Raw genomic sequence first — 9,852 nt, 5'->3', positions numbered from 1 at the left:
ATAAATATACATTATTTACTGGTTGTGGAAAGTACTATAAAAGAGCCTGTACTAGTGAAAAATGGGAGTGGGGAGTGCCTCTGTTAGGGTGGCTTAGGAGGGTCTCTCAGCGAAAGGGACACTGAAGCAGAGATGGGATGGGATGGGACAGGAAAGAGCCAGCCAGGACCACGCAGCCAGGACCATGCAGAAAGAGGAAGAGCGATCCAGGCAGAGAGGTAAGATGAGCAGGAGCACGAGGCTGCCAAAGAGTGGAGTGTTTGGGAAATTGAAAGAAGGCCACTGTGTCTGCAGCAAGGGATGAGAGTGGGACAGGAGGTGAGCATCAGACGGTGCAGGCGCTTGGGACCCAAGGAACGGAGTCCGGTGCAACAGAAACCACTAAAGGGCGGTTAGCAGGTTAGTGATGCGATCCAGCTTGGGCATCAGACTGACCCGCTTAGGAACTGGGGGCAGGAGCGTGGATCGGAGAGGATCAGGACAGGAAGCAGGAGGCCACCTCCAGCCCAGACGGGCCGTGATGGTGGCTGTCGGTTTCCTGGGGCTGGTGGGGGAGGTAGGTGGGAGCCAGCGGGATTCGAGGGACCCTTTGGAAGAGGAATCTGACTTGCTGGTGGTTGAGAGACAGAGAGTAAAGGAAGACTGGGCCCCTGAAGCCCCCAACCTGCTTCACCGGTCCCCCTTCCACATCTCAGTTTATAGCAACTCCATCTTTCTAGTTCCTCAAATCAAAACCTTGGCATCATCTTGACTTTTCTCTTTCTTTCACGCCCCATATGCAATTTAATGGGAAATCCTATTGGTTCTGCCTTGAAAATACATACGGACTCTGATCGCTTCCCACCACTTCGGTGTCACCCGTTGGCCCAAGTCACCATCACCCCTTGTCTGCTTGGCTGAAGGAAGACGCCTAGCTGGCCATCTGCTTCTGCTCTTGTCCCCACCCCAAGCCCGACCCTGTGCTCTTACAGTATGTAATCAGTACAGCAGCAGAGGGATTCTTTCAAAGGACGGCTTTATGTATCTGCTTAAAATACTGCAATGGTCTTCTCCCTTTTGTGCAGAGGGAAAGCCAACGCTTTAAAGTGGCCTCTGAGCGGCGCCTGGGTGGCTCAGTCAGTTGAGCGTCCGACTTCGGCTCAGGTCATGATCTCACAGTCTGTGAGTTCGAGCCCCGTGTCGGGCTCTGTGCCGACAGCTCGGAGCCTGGAACCTGCTTCGGATTCTGTGTCTCCCTCTCTCTGACCCTCCCCCATTCATGCTCTGTTTCTGTTTCAAAAAAATAAATAAAGTTTAAAAAAAATTAAAAAAATAAAATAAAATAAATAAAGTGGCCTCTAAGGCCTGACAGGACCAGCCCTTTTCATTACCTCTCTGAACTCGCCTTCTGTGCTCTGGCCTTTGCTGTTGCAGCCCCATTGACCTGCCAGCTTGGCCTCAGTCACACAGGCTTACCTTGTCTTAGGGCTTCACATTGCCTATTTCCTCTGCCTAGAATGTGCTTCCCCCCACCCCCATCCCTCCCGCCCCGCTCCCAACATCCACATGGCTAGCTCGCTCACTGCCTCAAGTCTTTGTTCTCTATGGGGCCTTTCCACACTAGTAAAAATTTCACACCATCCTCTAACACTGCCTATTTTCGTATCCAGCTCTACGTTCTAATTTTGCCATAGCATTTATTATTTTCTAAAATATAAGGTAGTAAATGATTTATTATGTCTACTGTTTACTACCTACGTACCCAACTCCACAGGGCAAGGATCTTTGTTTCGTTCACTGATGAATCTTTAATTTTTTTTAATGTTTATTTATTTTTGAGAGAGAGAGAGTGAGCAGGGAGGGGCAGAGAGAGAGGGAGGGAGACAGAATCTGAAGCAGGCTCCAGGCTCTGAGCTGTCAGCAGAGAGCCCGATGCGGGGCTTGAACTCGCGAATTGCGAGATCATGACCTGAGCCGAAGTCGGACGCTCAACCGACTGAACCACGCTGGTGCCCCTTCACTGATGAATCTAATCGCCCACAACAGTGGGCATATAGCATACAGTGGGGGCTCCATAAATATTTGTGAAATGAATGAGCGATGAGAAGGAATCAGGAATGTGTTACGCCCAAGAGGAGAGCCTAACACCACAAGCTATAAACATAAGCTAAAGCATGGTTAATAGCGAGGACTCAGCAGCAGTCAGCAACATGTATGTGGTCCCCTGGACTGTCACTCTTGGCCAAGCTTGCCTGGAGGCACTGTGGGAATGGTGATCCAGGAGAGGGCCTCCACTCTTCCCTACCCACCCCTCCAGTCTCTGTAAGAGAAGTTGGGAGGAGACAAGAAACAATTGGCCGACTGGTCAAGTTAAAATGGGGGCTTTCCAAGGAGAATGGCCTTGTTGGCAAGAGGAATACTCTGGTATCAGACGATAGCCACACAGGAGAGGGAGAAGCTGCTTGAGGACCACCCACCAACTAAGGGTTTGTCTCTTACCAGGCATATTTCCAGGTTTTTGCCTCAAGTTAGTAGGGGGATGGTGTGCTACTTAGACAAGGAAGACTGAGACAGGAAAAGGTCTTGGTGGCTGGACCGAGAGTTCAGTTTCGGACACATCAAGTCCAAAGTACCTGTGAATTGTGTGTGTGATATATGTCAGGTAGTCTGTTGGATAAATGCAATCTGGGGCTTATAGATTTATTTTTGCTTTTTTGTCCTTTTCTTCATGTGCCAGGTTCCAAGCTTGGTACCAAGCTGGATGACAGGGAGACGGGACACCCCTTCACCCTCACTTTCCAGCTGTCTCTCAGCAGCTGCATAAATTGGGAAGCACATTCTTTCATTTATTCATCCCGCAATCAGACACTGAGCCTTTGCTAAGAACTGGTATTCTGCTGGGAGCTGAGAATACAAAAACAATAAGCCTACCTATCAGCATTCAAGAAATCACATCGAATTGGTGAGCTATGCTGACAAATGTGGAGATGGATGCACTCGAAGGTGTAACTTGAAGAATAAATGAATACACCCACCTCTCTTCCTACCGGAAAGAGACTCCAGAAAAGGGCAGGCCTTATCAATTACCTATTAACCCCCCACAAGTGGTTATTTCAAAGGTCTTATGTTTTTGCATCACTGAGAGGGGGTCTGTTCAGTGTAGGTCTTAGCAATGGACCCATTTCTTAGTTCCACATGCCTGCAGGCCACCTTTTGAAAGGAGATGGGATGCATACAAAAGTTAAGTCTGGGCTGGAATCGAACACTTGGGAGTCACTGGCACATGGATGGTCACAGAACCCAGGCATGTGATCTGTGACATCATGGATGGGCTCCCTTGGGAGGGTGTGCAGAGCAACTGATGTGGCAGAAAGAGGGCAGAGTATTACCCGACTCTACCCCCCCCCCCCCCCCCCCCGAGAACCACAGCAACCTAAGGGCAGGGTGGGGAGTGAAGGCAGTACGGAGTAGTCTGGGGTAGGTGCACCTCGAGAATGACAGATCACAGGTGTCAAAGGAGGAATGCAAGGGAGAAGGTGGTGTCTCTATCAAATGGTACAGAGGAGCCATTTACCCTGATAAAGACCAAAATGTGCCTGCTGGACTTTGTGAAGGAGGATCACTTTCAGAGAACGTAAATGTCTATCAACAGAGTGAACGAGAGGCAAGGAAGTGAATACTCTGTGTGTAATTTGTTTTTATTTTAATTAATTAATTAATTTTCATAGACAGAGAATGTGAATGGAGGAAAGACAGAGAGAGACACAGAATCCAAAGCAGGCTCCAGGCTCTGAGCCATCAGCACAGAGCCCAATGCGGGGCTCAAACCTATAAACTGTGAGATCGTGACTGGAGCCGAAGTTGGGATGCTCCACCGACTGAGCCACCCAGGTGCCCCTGTGTGTAAAGTAATTTGTAAGGCAATTTGTGGAGGAAATGAGATGGTACCTGGAAAACAAGACAGGACCAAGGGAAGTTTCTCTGTTTTAACTGGAGGGTGTGAGATGATCATACGTTGGAGAGGAGAGAGCCAGCGAAGAGGGAAAGATTGAAATCATAAGGGTGGAGTAAGATAGTCCAGAATTCTTATGGAAGTGAGACCTGGCCCCAGCAGAGGTGAGAGGACAGGTCTCGACGGACAGTGGGACACCTCATTTTCTGTGAGAGGGAAGGAATCAAGGACGGTATTGTCCAATGACCACCAAGCCCTTCTCCTAAGAATTACATAGACTCCAATAACTCTGTTTTCTCCATGGGGCCTTTGCAGACACAACCAAGTGCTGAAGGTTCCTCTTGGTTTCTAGAATGGCTGAGGCTTGACGGGGCTCTGCCTCTGGTTGAGGCCTCTCCGTTCATGAAACACACTCCGCTCACTGCAAACACCCTGTGTGAATGCCCCCATTTGGTGGCCCATAAGAAAGGACTCTAAAATCAGAGTGGAGACAACATGATTACAGACACACATGATATATTCAAAAGTACGTTGTGGACATTGTTTAAGGAGGGGCAATAGTCCTGTGTTTGCATTGGTGGTATATGAACTTCTTTTAGCTGAATTAAAAAAAAATTTTTTTTAACGTTTATTTATTTATTTTTGAGACAGAGAGAGACAGAGCATGAACGGGGGAGGGTCAGTGAGAGGGAGACACAGAATCTGAAACAGGCTCCGGGCTCTGAGCTGTCAGCACAGGGGCCCGATGCGGGGCTCGAACTCACGGACCGCGAGATCGTGACCTGAGCCGAAGTCGGCGCTCAACCGACTGAGCCACCCAGGCGCCCCTCTTTTAGCTGAATTTTAATCTGTAGAGGGAGAGAGAGAGACGGGACAGACCAAGGCTGCTGCTTTGACCGGTAGCGAGTAGGTTGCTGCTGGGTATCTGTGTTGTTTCTGGAGTTTTAAGTTCCTGGAGTTTGGTTCACCGAAATTTCAGGCCATGCCATGTACCCTAGGGATACAGGGATTATATCATTGCCACTTTGGCTCAGCCTCAGAATAAATTATACAGGGAGGGAGCGTCCACCCAGTATATTCCCTCCTGGCCTCCTTTCCTTCTTGCCAGATGTTGAACTGAATGTTTAGGAGTATTCGGTCCTGGAGTCAAACTTCCTGAGCTCCCATTCTAGCTCTGTCATGTACCATCTGTGCAGCGCGGCGCATGTTAATGAACCTTCCTGAGCTGACCCAGTTCATCTGTAAATGGGGTAGAAATGGCGGCGCCCGTGACTACCTCACAGGGTTGTTGTATAGAACAAATAATTCACATAATGAGTTTGCCTGGGGCCTGGGACATGACGAACGCTCCATAGATGTTAGTTACCAATAGCTCTCATTTAAAAATTCAAAACAATCTACATTAGCAAGACTGAGCATCCACCGTGCACATATCCTTATACTCTGGGGGTGACATGGGGAAGAGGGGTGTAACTGGGGGAATCAGAGAAGAATGTGAAGTCACTTCAGCCGGGATGTGAGGGATGGATAGGGAGGCAAGGGGAGGTTCTAGGTGTGGGAGCAGCGTGAGCAAAGGCACGGAGTGGGGAAAGTGAGGGGTACCTTTGGAGAACCAGCATGTATTCTCATGCTATTGGAGGATAAGGAGCCCAGGAGAGGAGAAGAGGCAAGACATGAAAAGAAGCTGGGTTTGAGCCAGCTCATAACACGACTTTCTGATGAGGGTCTAATGAACTCATAGCCAAGGAAAACTTAACTCAAGTTTTATCTGAAGTTTGATTACGAGGTTGCTCTATGCAGCTTGTACCGATTCCTGCCACACTTTCAGTCCTCTTTGGCATTTCCACCTCACACAGATGGATTCTCCGTTCTGCATTTGTGCACATCGCTCGGGTCTCTCCCCAAATTTCTACAAAATGATGATTGCTAGCGAAACAAAACATCTCTAAAGAGAAAGCCTAGAGCTAGTCAAGAATATAAATTCAATCAAAGGCAAGATCCATGGCATTCAACCAAATGCTATGAAGCTTTAATTACTGTGCTCAAGATCAAAGTAATTTTACTCAAGAGTGAAGAAGCCAAATGTAAATGAAGGAGGTCTTCCTTAAACAAGTGATGACCAGTTCCCTGAACTCAGCCAAATGTTCCACTGTAGTCACAGCCACAATCACCTGACGGCCATTAAGCACTTGCGTAAGCAGGAGAGTGAGGTATCGTGCTGGGTTATGTGCCGGACAAAGCTTACTGGGTGGTGCTCACAAAACATACAAGGGTATTAATGCCACAGGAAGATGGCTTCTGGCTCAAGGCAGAGACAGCATCCTGATGTATGCATTTCCAGGCTGTGGTCCTAAGCATCAGACCCCGAGCATAGTTTAGATAATTTGTTAATATCTGTACTCTACTGTTTCCTGGTTTCCAACTTCATTACACAATAATCCCAAATATTAACTATATGCTCTACTCCAGACCCCAGGGAGAGAAGGAGGGAGATGGGGCCAGAGGGCCTTTTCATAAAGTTCTATTTTGGGAAAGATACAGACGAGAAGTACATGGGAGTCAGGAAAAGATGTTATCTTCACTAGTTCACAGATTGGCAATTGGAAACCCTGGTTTCTGTGGTTGTTTTTCATTGTTAAATCCAGATTAAAGATAAACATTTTATTTCCTTCGCTCCTGTCCCTCTTTTTTTCTTAATTCACTGTATCACCATCCAGTCACCCCATGTCCTCACTGTGGGGTAGGGGGACTGAAAATCAATCCCTTCTGCACTTTGATGGCACTCCACTCTTCTGGGCTTTCAAAGGGGGAGAGAGGAGAGATGGGGGGAACAGGAACCACCGGCAGAGGAAGGCAGCCAAGTGCGAAGCCATTTGCACCAGCTCAGAAGTGAGAATGTAGAGGGGGCACCTGGGTGGCTTGGCTAGTTAAGTGCCCGACTTCGGCTCAGGTCATGATCTCACGGTTTGTGAGTTCGAGCCCCGCATGGGGCTCTGTGCCAGAGCCTGGAGCAGATTCTGTGTCTCCGTTTCTCTCTGCCCCTCCCTCTCTCCGCCCCCTCTCAAAAATAAACATTAAAAAAAAAAAAAAAGTGAGAATGTAGAATTAAAACCTTTAAGATCCTCTGCAATCTGGCCTCCACCCATCTCTTCAGCTGTCTCTCATTTCTCTCTGTCCCAAATTCTTGATTCCAGGTAAATAGCCCTATTCACTGTCCTCTTGCAGAAACCCCTGTAGATTAGCTACTCCGAAGCCATTCTGAATGTCATTTTCCCTTGTTGCTCCCCACTCCAGAGGGCTGGAAAGTTAAACACACACACACTTACCCCATCTCTGTTGCAGGTATGGGGGCTCTATGTCAGTCCTGGCCCATTAGATATAAGTGGAAATCTGCTGGGGGAGTGTCTGTTTGTTTACTCATAAAATTAGATGATACTACTGATACAGCCTTTCCTCCTCTCCCTTTTTTCCTACCTTGAACATGGATGAACGTGCAATGGCAGGAGCTGCGCCAGCCATCTTGCAGTCATGAGGGAAGCAGCAAGGCAAGTGCAGAGATGTAAGCATTGAGCTAATGAACCTACCACTAGATTTCTTGCTATGTGAGAAAAAAAAAAAAACATATTAGTTTAAGCTACTGTTGGTTCAGTTGTCTGTTACTTAAAGGTTAAATTCATCCCTAAATGATGACCCTGAACTAGGTCAGGGGATATAATGGAGAACAAACCAGGTATGCGGCTCTTCCTTATTATCAAGAAAGAGAGAGGAAAAAAAAGAGTAAGTCCCCAAATCACAAATATTGGCTTGCATTAAGAAGGAAAACATAAATACAATGCTGTGATAGAAAACTGTGGGGGACCCTAGTTTAGACAGAGGGGCCATTATAGACTTTTTTGAGGATGAGGGGGTTAGGTTAGGGCCTATGGGAAGAGAAGAGGGCCCAGCCACTTGAAAAAGAAGGTAGAAAGGATTTCTGGCAGACACAACAGCTAGTGCAAAGGCTCTGGGGGTGATAAAGAGCTCGCTGTGTTCAAGGAAGCAGAAGTTCACCAAGGCTGGAGGATAGAAGGAAGAGATTATAAAGAAAGGAAGGGGAAAGAGTGGTCAGGGGCCAAATCACACAAGGCCTGGCAGGACATGAAATGGAACATACATTTCAGTCTAAGGGCAAAGTGAGAGTTTTAAAGCAAAGTCCCTCTGGATGTTGTATAGAAACGGACCAAAGGGAGGTGCGACCAGTCAGGAGGCCGCTGCGGGAGTCCAGGGAAGAAAGATGGTGACGTGCCCTAGGATGGTCCCGGTGGAGACAGAGTTGCCTCAGTGGCACTTCCTGATGTAGCAATGCTCGCTGGCCACGTCCTCCTTGCTGATTTTCCCATTTTCTTCCTGCACCACTGACCATGTCTTTGTCAGTCTCTTTTCCTCTGCTCTTCTCCAAACATGGGGTTCCCCTGGATGCTTACCTAGGTTCTCGCTTCTCCTCCGCAGCCTTTCCCTGGGAGAGTCCGTAGTTCATCCACTCCATCTGTATACTGACGGCCTCCGCACATATGTCCTACGTGCAACTGGCAGGCAGCCTCCCTCAGGTGCTCCCGCACGACCATCGCGTGGACGCTGCTCTCGGTCACCTGCTTCTCGCCTGGGCTCCCTGCCACAGAGAGTGGCAGCTCCATCCACCCCGCTCCGGCCAACATCCTGGGCACTGCCCTGGACCCCTTCTCCCTCACCTCACTCACCCGGTCGCCTCCAAGTCCTGTCGATCCTGCTTCTCTCGAACTGCCCGCTTCTCCCCACCCCCACGCCACCATCCCACCTTAGGCCCCCGTCCTCTGAGAGTTTCGTGACTGCTCTTCATACCTCCGCTTGCATTCCCTTCCGGTCTCCTTTCCACAGAATTTTCCCTTTAAACCACGGCGGTGTCGTGTTCCTGCTCACAGTCATTCACGTGCTTTTCCTTTCTCTCCGGGTAAAGTTCAAACGCCTTGCCGTGACCTAAGGCCCCTGTGGCCGCGCTGGCATCTTGGCCCTGAGTTCAGTGTGTGAGCCTGTGGTGTTCAGCTGTGTGTGAGGGTCACCACAGTTCCTCCCTCCCAGAGCGTGTACGTGGGGTACGTGGGGTTGCACGTAAGGCACCCAGCACGGTGTTTCCAGGTGGCCAAGGCTCCGGGGTGCTCTCTCACTGGTCTTCAGAGAGGGGCCCGGCCCGGCCCTCAGAAGAGATGGCCGTTCTGAATGGTTGCCAAGAAAGGCGATGGCATAGCTCTTCCCCCTTTCCTTAGCAAATCCCATTTTATCCTGGTGAGGATCCAAGCTCATTTTAGTTTGTTTCCTCGCTGCTCACGTTGTAACTTTCTGATGGGTGCCGAGGTGGGTTTCTCCCAGAAAACCTTTCCAGCTGTCCCCGGGAGGGCTGTTGACAGGGCAGGGCCCGGGTACCTGCCCCATGACCCACCAGGCTCTTCTGTCCTCTTGCTTCACCCACACGTTCTGTTTCAGCTCAGTTGCTTTCCCGCCTGCCCCTCACAGCCCCCGGAAGCAGGGGGTCGAGGGGCCCTGTCCTTCTCTGCAGGCCAAACCGCACGTTCTTCTTCAGCTCATGAAACCAGACCTGCGCTTTTTCTAACCTCATCTCGTCGCCATGAATACATCCTCCAAGCAGATTTCCTGCCTTCAGGGATGTGTAACAGAATGTGATGATTTTTCTCATTGGTTTACTTTGGTGACTCCCGGAACCCTTCGTGGACCACAGCTGCAAAAAGGATTGTCAACTCACGGTTGTAGAATCATCACAACACAGTCAAAGTGAACGTCTCTGATGTAGACACGTTCAAGCATATGGCACATGTCCTTCTACCCCGGGATTTTTGGCTTTATATTCTGGAACAAAACTTGGCACTCCTGTAACAGTAAACATCATCACC

The sequence above is a fragment of the Puma concolor genome, chromosome B4 (genome assembly GCF_028749965.1).
Source record: "Puma concolor isolate L17-30 chromosome B4, mPumCon1.1.hap2, whole genome shotgun sequence".
NCBI classification, from domain to species: domain Eukaryota; kingdom Metazoa; phylum Chordata; class Mammalia; order Carnivora; family Felidae; genus Puma; species Puma concolor.
This window is presented reverse-complemented; position numbering follows the sequence as displayed.